We start from the raw sequence: 9,206 nt of genomic DNA on the forward strand, positions 1-9,206 counted from the left end.
GCGGGGGTGGGGTTAGGAGGGGAGGACCGAATAGAATGAACATCCTGTACTTTTGTAAGAGGCAGGAAAGATAAAATGTTGCAAATGGGAATGGCAAACATCATACTGCATGAAAAATGGGGGCAGGGATAATTATCTGAAATTGTTGAACTCAATGTTGAGTCCGGAAGGCTTCAAAGTGACCAATCGAAAGATGGGGTGCTGTTCCTCGAGCTTACATTGAGCTTCATTGGAACAATGCAATAGCCCGAGGACAGAGAGATCAGAGTGGGAGTGAAGCGGTGAATTAAAGTGACAGGTGACCGGAAGCTCAGGGTCACCCGTACGGACTGAATGGAGGTGTTCTGCAAAGCGGTCGACCAATCTGCGTTTGGGCTCCCCAATGTAGAGGAGACCGCATCGTGAGCAGCGAATACATTATATTAAATTGCAAGAAGTACAAGTAAATCACTGTTTCACCTGGAAGGGGTGTTTGGGGCCCTGCACAGTGGGAAGGGAGGACGTAAAAGGGCATGTGTTGCATCTCCTGCGCTTGCATGGGAATGTGCCAGGTGAAGGAGCAGGGCTGCTGGGGGTGATTGAGGACTGGACCAGGGTGTCACGGACGGAGCGGTCCCTTTGGAATGCTGAAAGTGGAGGTGAGGGGAAGATGTGTTTGGTAGTGGGATCACGTTGGAGGTGGCGGAAATGGTGGAGGATGATCCGTTGAATGTGGAGGCTGGTGGGGTGATTGGTGAGGACAAGGGGAACTCTATCGTGGTTCTGGGAGGGAGGGGCAGGGGTGAGAGCAAAAGTGCGGGAAATAGAATGGACATGGTCAAGGGCCATGTCAACCACGGTAGAGGGGAATCCTCGGTTGAGGAAAAAGGAAGACATGTCTGGTAGCCACAGTATATTGCTATTCTTTGTCCATTAAGACATTAGCTACATAACTGGCACCACAATTCATTGTATCATTCAATGTATGAAGTGTTTGGAGATATGTCGAAATAAAAGAGGCTGTATGAATGCAAATTAAAGAAAGTATTGTATTGTGGACCAAGACTTGTCCACCTCTTTCTTGATTTTCCGTGTATATGTTTGTATCCTTCCCCCAACAACAAGTTACATTTATATAGCGCATTTAACGTAGTAAAATGCCCCAAGGAGTTTAACAAGAGCGATTTCAATAAAGCAATTTATAACACCGAGTCACAGAAGGAGATATCAGGACAGATGTCCAAAAGCTTGGTGAAAGAGGATGGTTTTAAGAAGCAGAGAGTGCTAGAGATGCAGAGAAGTTTAGGGTGGGTATTCCAATAATTAGGTTCAAGGCAGCTGTCTTTCTGTCGTTCCTTCCTTCTTTCTTTCTTACCTTCCTTTTTTCTTTCTTTCTTTCTTTCTCTCTTTCTCTCACTTTCTGCCTCTTTCTCTCTATCCATTTGCTCTTCATGGATGTCGCTGTCTTTTTCTGACTCTACATGTTTCAATCTCTGCTTCTTTGTGCATTTATTAGCTTGTCACGTTATTGTGCCTCTGCCCCTTCTTATTTCTATCTTTACTTCTGCTCCTTTTTGCTATTCAGCTACTGTCTGTCGTTTTTGGTATTTTCTCTGCCTTCCTCTGTCATTCTGTCCGCAGGTGAACAGCAGCTTTTGGTATTTTCTCTGCCTTCCTCTGTCATTCTGTCCGCGGGTTAACAGCAGCTTTTGGTATTTTCTCTGCCTTCCTCTGTCATTCAGTCCGCGGGTGAACAGCAGCTTTTGGTATTTTCTCTGCCTTCCTCTGTCATTCTGTCCGCGGGTTAACAGCAGCTTTTGGTATTTTCTCTGCCTTCCTCTGTCATTCTGTCCGCGGGTTAACAGCAGCTTTCTCAGTTGAAGTCCAGCTGAGCTATTTAGCGCCGCCCTTTGGAGAAACAATTCATGTGTCGTCTGCAAAGGTGACCCGCCTCAATAGGTGGGATTTTCAATAAAATCTGACATCAAAATGAGATATAACTCATCTCGGGGCTCGGTGCTGCTAATGTCAAATGGACTGTCTGTCAAGTGTGTAGTGCATGAGATGGGGGATGAAATGTGCTGCAGTTCTGGTGCTGCAAACCCTTCAGCTCTTTCTATGATTTAACTAATTTAACAATTAGATTGAGTGGGTATTTCAGCGCGTTCTTCAGCTCCTCTCTGAACTTAGTCTGGGTCACAGCGTAAATACACGTGTTGGTGCAGGAACTGAGAACCTGAAGCATTGCTGCTGTGTGGTCTGTGATATAAAGAGGGTCAGTGGCGGATAGATGATAGATGACAAATACAACCTGGTCACCCATAACAATATAAAACTGCCGGTTATACTGAAGAGTATAACGATGGATTTCTTTCGGTTCTCTATCTCTGGGTCCTTGTGATTCTCTCCAGCGCTGCAGCCCCGGAGTCCCCTGCGGACTCTACTGGCCGCTAAAATACGCCTGACCGTCAGAACATTGAGCAAGAAAATCAGAAAGAATGGGATACAAGGGGTTAAAGTTCGGTGAAGCAAATCAAACGCGGCCCACGAGGGGGAAGTGTCGAAGCTCGGTTTAGTGACACAATGCCAGGGAACATTATCAATTATATAGACAGGTTCATATGTAAAGTACCAGGGGACAGACTCTAAAAAGCCCAGCACACTCACTGTTCCGATAACCACAGTGGCCGTTTTCTCGGTGCAATATTTTGTTTTCAGCTTCTCCCAACAAATGGCCACAAATCGATCAAAGGTGAAAGCGACTGTGAGCCAGACAGAAACCTCTGTGGTTGCAAACACCAGGAAGGTAATGAGTCGACACACGGGAGTAATGAAGAGGAATGAACCTGTTAAATAACTCCAACCAATCTGCCTCAATATGGGATCAGTGATGACGACCAGGAGATCGGCCACGGCCATTCCCACCAGGTAGCGAGTGATACATTTGGAGAGACCGCACTTTCCTCGGGACAGGATCACAATCGCCACCAGGTTAAGTGTAAGAGAAATGAAAGGAAGCAGATAAATTACTGATCAGATTGGAGACAAATTAGCAGTTTGACAGGATCTGAGCTGAAAAATGGCCACCTCCGCCAGGATGTGCCATCATCAAAATGGCAGTTGTGGGTGGGGCTGGGTACCATATGAAAAATGGCCACCACTACCAGGAGGTGACATTATCAATTTGGTCGCTGTGGGGCGCGGGGGGTGGGGTTCGGGCCTGGTGGCCACATGAATAATGACCACTGCCGTCAGGAAGTGACAACAGCAAAATGGCCACAGTTAGGGGCAGGGCTGGTGATCTCTTCAACATAAGAACATAAGAAGTAAGAGCAGGAGTAGGTCTTACGGCCCTCGAGCCTGCTCCGCCATTCATTAACATCACGGCTGATCATTGAAGTCAAGTCCACTTTCCCGCCCGATCTCCATATCCCTTGATTCCCCTAGCGGCCAAAAATCTATCTATCTCAGCCTGGAATATACTCATAAACTCAGCATTCAAAACCCGCTGTGGCAGAGAATTCCAAAGATTCACAACCATCTGAGTGAAGAAATTCCTCCTCACCTCGGTCTTAAATGGCCGACCACTTATACTGAGAATATGCGCCCTGGTTTTAGACACTCCAGCCAGGGGGAACCAACCTCTCAGCATCTACCCTGTCAATCCCCTTCAGAATTTTGTATGTTTCAATGCGATCACCTCTCATTCATCTAAACTCCAGAGAGTATAGGCCCATTCTACACAATCTCCTCATAGGACAGCCCTCTCATCCCAGGAATCAATCTAGTGAACCTTCGTTGCACCGCCTCCAAGGAAAGTATATCATTCCTTAGATAAGGAGACCAGAACTGTGCACAGTACTCCAGGTGTGGTCTCACCAAGGCCCTGTACAATTGTAGCAAGACTTCCTTACTCCTATACTCCAACCCCCTTGCAATAAAGGACAATATGCCATTACCCTTCCTTATAGCTTGCTCTACCTGTGTGCTAGCTTTCTGTGTTTCTTGCACGGGGAGACCCAAATCTCTCTGAACACCAACACTGGAAAGTTTCTCACCATTTAAAAATATTCCGTTTTTCTATTCTTGCTACCAAAGTGGAAAAACCTCACATTTCCTGACATTATACTCCAACTCCCACCTTACGGCCGACTCACTTTGTCTATCTATATCCCTTTGCAGACTCTTTGTATTCTCCTCACAGCTTACTGTCCCACCTAGCTTTGTACCTTCAGAAAACTTGGGTACCTTGCACTCGGTCCCTGCATCTAGGCTTCTTTGAATAGGTTGGTGTTCCTACAGATCACCCAAGTCTTGCACCTGATCACCTACATTGATCTGCAGTGCATACAATAAGCAGAACCGAATATCTCTTCCAGAAAGAGCTGACAATAATTTAAGTACCTTCTGCTGTAATTATAAAATCCAGCGTTAGATGGCGATATTGTTCAATTAACAGAACACCAAAATCACCGCTGCTAATTATAATCTCCATAAGGGCTCCTGATTCCAACAGGTACAGTGCAAACTGTTACAACATAACCTCAAAACATTTCATTTTACACTGAAGTCCAGTGTCACCAAGTGAATCCACCCACACTGAAGTAGAGAAGGAGATGTGAAAGCGCCAGCAACAAATGCAATTCAGTCGCCAGACCTCTGAAGCAGCGTCAGATACACACACAGTGAAATAATATTTTACAACAGTGATAATCAATCACACATTTAAATCCAAGATAATCTGAACCATGTTACTGGGAGGGAGGACACCGAGACCGTGAGCTGTCCCATTCAATCAATGAAAGCACATTTAGAAAAAATATTCGAGGACAGGTGAGTTCCACAACATAAATTGGACAACAGCTCCTGATGGTCTGATACCTGCTCTGAGCCCAGACTCCTGATAAACCTGATTCCAGTACATTCAGTACAGAAAATGATCCAGTAGCAATGTCAGGGTTGGATCCACAACGACCATTACAGAATAATAAAACTCCTGCAATACCACAGGGGCAGAGACTGAGGACATCCCATCAATCAACTGCAGGAACAGAACAGCCGGCTGTGGAAAACATTCACCGAGTTAAACATTTCCAAGCTCTACAGCACAATTAACAGACATTTATGCTATTGACAGCTGGGATACCCGCTTACCAGTAACTCCAACAGCTGCAATAACAGGATAGTAGATGTCTTCTATCTGATAGATTACTGGATTGCCCATTTCTGTGAGAAGCAGCGACTTCTGTTGAAGTGGAACCACAGCTCCGGCAGGCACTCTGAGCTGATCCCTTCCACTGGGCCCTGATTTATACCGGGGATAAGTCTCCACTGACACTGACAGGTGATACCTCTGAGCATTGCTCTTAGTTCCAGTCACTTGAACAAACACATTACATCAGGACCTTTGACACCGATGTAAATCATGTGTTGAATAAAACACAAATATCTCAAAGTTCAGGACATTATCTTAATGAGAGCTCTCTCGGGAATAAGACTGAAAGCTGCGCTCATACAGGACCGATCCAACGATAATGAACGGCTTCATTTACAGTTTTCATGTATTTGTCTCGACCATGTTCACTCCAGCCAATTGAGTTATACATTTTACCGATTTCTCCGCAGTGTACATTGAATCAAGGAACAGAAACAGCCACGTTTCTCTCTGTGCCTGCAGTTTCCCCGTTGAAATGTGTTGCTTTCTCTGACACAGGGACAGTTAAAGGGCATGTTTCAGGATAGGAGCCCGGAAATTACCGTGGGTGATATTAGGGGGCGATCATTGAACGTGCCTCATTGACATTCCTCTCTCCGCTATTTTACTGCAGATGTTTACCTGTTTATTCTACATAGGTTAACGGTTACAGTAACATTAGAACTGTCCCACCTCCTGGCTCCATTCATCCAGTTCACTCTGGCCGGTCACCCAACCTCTACCGTCCAACAATGTCAACCGATTCTAAACTCTGCTGTCCATGTCCAGCCCTCCCCAAGTCCCACTCGCCCATCACCTTCGCCCTCACTGGGCCTCCGTGTCTCTCAATCTGCCAAAGTATTAAATTAAAAATTCTTACCCTTGGGTTATATCCCTCCATGGCCTCACCCCTCGCCCTCTCCACCCTCTCCTCCAACCTTGCAGTAAACCCACCTGTGATCTCTCCACGCCTCTGACACTGGCCACTTTCGGTGGGACTGCCCTCCCTTGGTTCCAGTCTTACTGATCTGATGGCAGCCAGAGCACCTCCAGCAATGACTTCTCTTCCCACACCAGCACCGTTCTTTCTCGAGTCTCTGAAATTTCCATTCTTGTCCCTCCTCTTCCTCGTCTACAAGCTGTCCTTTGTGACATCATCTACAGACATTGGGTCAGCTTCCACATGTCTGCTGACAACACCCAGCTCCAGCTCTCCACCATCTCTCTCCACCCTCCACTACTCACATGTCTGCTGACAACTCCCAGCTCCAGCTCCCAACATCTCTCTCCACCCTCCACTACTGCACATGTCTGCTGACAACACCCAGCTCCAGCTCTCCACCATCTCTCTCCAAACTCCACTACTTCATATGTCTTCTGACAACACCCAGCTCCAGCTCTCCACCATCTCTCTCCACCCTCCACTACTCACATGTCTGCTGACAACACCCAGCTCCAGCTCTCCACCATCCCTCTCCACCCTCCACTACTCCACATGTCTGCTGACAACTCCCAGCTCCAGCTCTGCACCATCTCTCTCCACCCTCCACTACTCCACATGTCTGCTGACAACATCCAGCTCCAACTCTCCACCATCTCTCTCCACCCTCCACTACTCCACATGTCTGCTGACAACACCCAGCTCCAGCTCTCCACCATCTCTCTCCACCCTCCACTACTCCACATGTCTGCTGACAACACCCAGCTCCAGCTCTCCACCATCTCTCTCCACCCTCCACTACTCCATATGTCTGCTGACAACTCCCAGCTCCAGCTCTCCACCATCTCTCTCCACCCTCCACTACTTCATATGTCTTCTGACAACACCCAGCTCCAGCTCTCCACCATCTCTCTCCACCCTCCACTACTCACATGTCTGCTGACAACACCCAGCTCCAGCTCTCCACCATCTCTCTCCACCCTCCACTACTCCACATGTCTGCTGACAACTCCCAGCTCCAGCTCTGCACCATCTCTCTCCACCCTCCACTAATCCACATGTCTGCTGACAACACCCAGCTCCAGCTCTCCACCATCTCTCTCCACCCTCCACTACTCCACATGTCTGCTGACAACACCCAGCTCCAGCTCTCCACCATCTCTCTCCACCCTCCACTACTCCACATGTCTGCTGACAACACCCAGCTCCAGCTATCCACCATCTCTCTCCACCCTCCACTACTCCACATGTCTGCTGACAACTCCCAGCTCCAGCTCTCCACCATCTCTCTCCCCCCTCCACTTCTCCACATGTCTGCTGACAACACCCAGCTCCAGCTCTACACCATCTCTCTCCACCCTCCACTACTCCACATGTCTGCTGACAACACCCAGCTCTAGCTCTCCACCATCTCTCTCCACCCTCCACTACTCACATGTCTGCTGACAACACCCAGCTCCAGCTCTCCACCATCTCTCCCCACCCTCCATTACTCCACATGTCTGCTGACAACACCCAGATCCAGCACTCCACCCTCCACTACTCCACATGTCTGCTGACAACACCCATCTCCAGCTCTCCACCATCTCTCTCCACCCTCCACTACTCCACATGTCCGCTGACAACACCCAGCTCCAGCTCTCCATCATCTCTCTCCAACCTCCACTACTCCACATGCCTGCTGACAACACCCAGCTCCATCTCTCCACCATCTCTCTCCACCCTCCACTACTCACATGTCTGCTGACAACACCCAGCTCCAGCTCTCCACCATCTCTCCCCACCCTCCATTACTCCACATGTCTGCTGACAACACCCAGTTCCAGCACTCCACCCTCCACTACTCCACATGTCTGCTGACAACACCCAGCTCCAGCTCTCCACCATCTCTCTCCACCCTCCACTCCCTCTGCATTATCAGGCTCTTTTGCAGGAGCTGCTATTTTCTCCAATTAAACATTGGAAAGACCAAAGCCGTTATCTTTGGCCCCAACACAATCTCCATACGCAGGTCACCGATTCCATCCGCCTTTCTCGCTGTTATCTCAGGCTGCATATTACGTTTGTGACCTCTGATCCCTATACGTAACTGACATGACAATCCTGACTCATACCCTCTCCATCATATCTGGCCCTTCCTCCACCACCATATTATCGTGGGCCTCTGCCTCTGCCTTTGCCCAACTGGCCCTCAAACCCTGTATCAGGCATTTACCAGCTGCAGACACTGGGTCCTCTCCTCCAATCAGTCGCCTCTTCATTCCTCTTGCATTGCCCTTTTGGTGGGACTTCCGCTTCTCGTATCCACGTTTACCTATCTGATTGGAGCCAGAGAATCTCCAGCAATGGCGTCCCTCCCCTCCCCCACCCTCCGAAGCACCATTCCCTGTGAGGAATCCCAAGGATCTATCCTAGCCCTCATTTATTCCTCTTCTACATGCCTCCCGTTGAAGCTTCCAGTGGCAGATATGGCACCAGCTCTTACATATACGTTAATGACACCAGATTCACCTGTCTGTTCCTCTCTGTCTGACTGTGTCTCCGTCTATCTGTCTGTGTCTCCGTCGAGGTTTTTTTCTTTGTTTCCATCTCTCTCTGTCTCTCTACTGCTGCCTGTCTCTCTGTTTTTTTCCCTGTCTGTATCTCTATCTGACTCTCTCTGTCTCTGTCTTTGTCACTCTCTCTCTGTCCTCACCTTCTCTCTCTCTGTCCTTCTGTGTCTGTATCTCTACTTCTCCATCTACGTCTGTCTCTGTCTCCGGATGCCTGTCTTGGTGTGTCTGTCTCTGGATGCATGTTTCCGTGTCTCTGTCTCTTTATGTCTGACACTCTATGTCTCTCTTTATATGTCGTCTTTGTATGTCAGCCTCTGTCTGTCCACCAAAGTTTGTCTGTCTCTGTCTATCTATCTCCGTCTGGTTTTTTTTCTCTGTCTGATTTTGTCTGTCTGTCTCTGTCTGGTATAGCCTGTCTGTATGTCTCTGTCTCATTCAATCTGTTTTTCAATTACGCTCTCTGCCTCTCTCCCTCTGTCTCTATCTCTGTTTGTATGTCACTGTATGTATGTTCATGTCTACCTGCTCTGCCTCTGTT

The 9,206-nt window shown here is 48.1% G+C and overlaps 1 pseudogene; it reads right to left on the reverse strand.

The window, feature by feature from the left end:
* Positions 1-2,095: 2,095 nt before the first annotated feature.
* Positions 2,096-8,374, reverse strand: LOC147084355 (putative G protein-coupled receptor 139; annotated as a pseudogene).
* Positions 8,375-9,206: the final 832 nt, after the last annotated feature.

This window comes from Somniosus microcephalus, unplaced genomic scaffold (genome assembly GCF_052327205.1).
Source record: "Somniosus microcephalus isolate GS21.2 unplaced genomic scaffold, FLI_Smic_1.0 unresolved_chr9, whole genome shotgun sequence".
Classification (NCBI taxonomy): domain Eukaryota; kingdom Metazoa; phylum Chordata; class Chondrichthyes; order Squaliformes; family Somniosidae; genus Somniosus; species Somniosus microcephalus.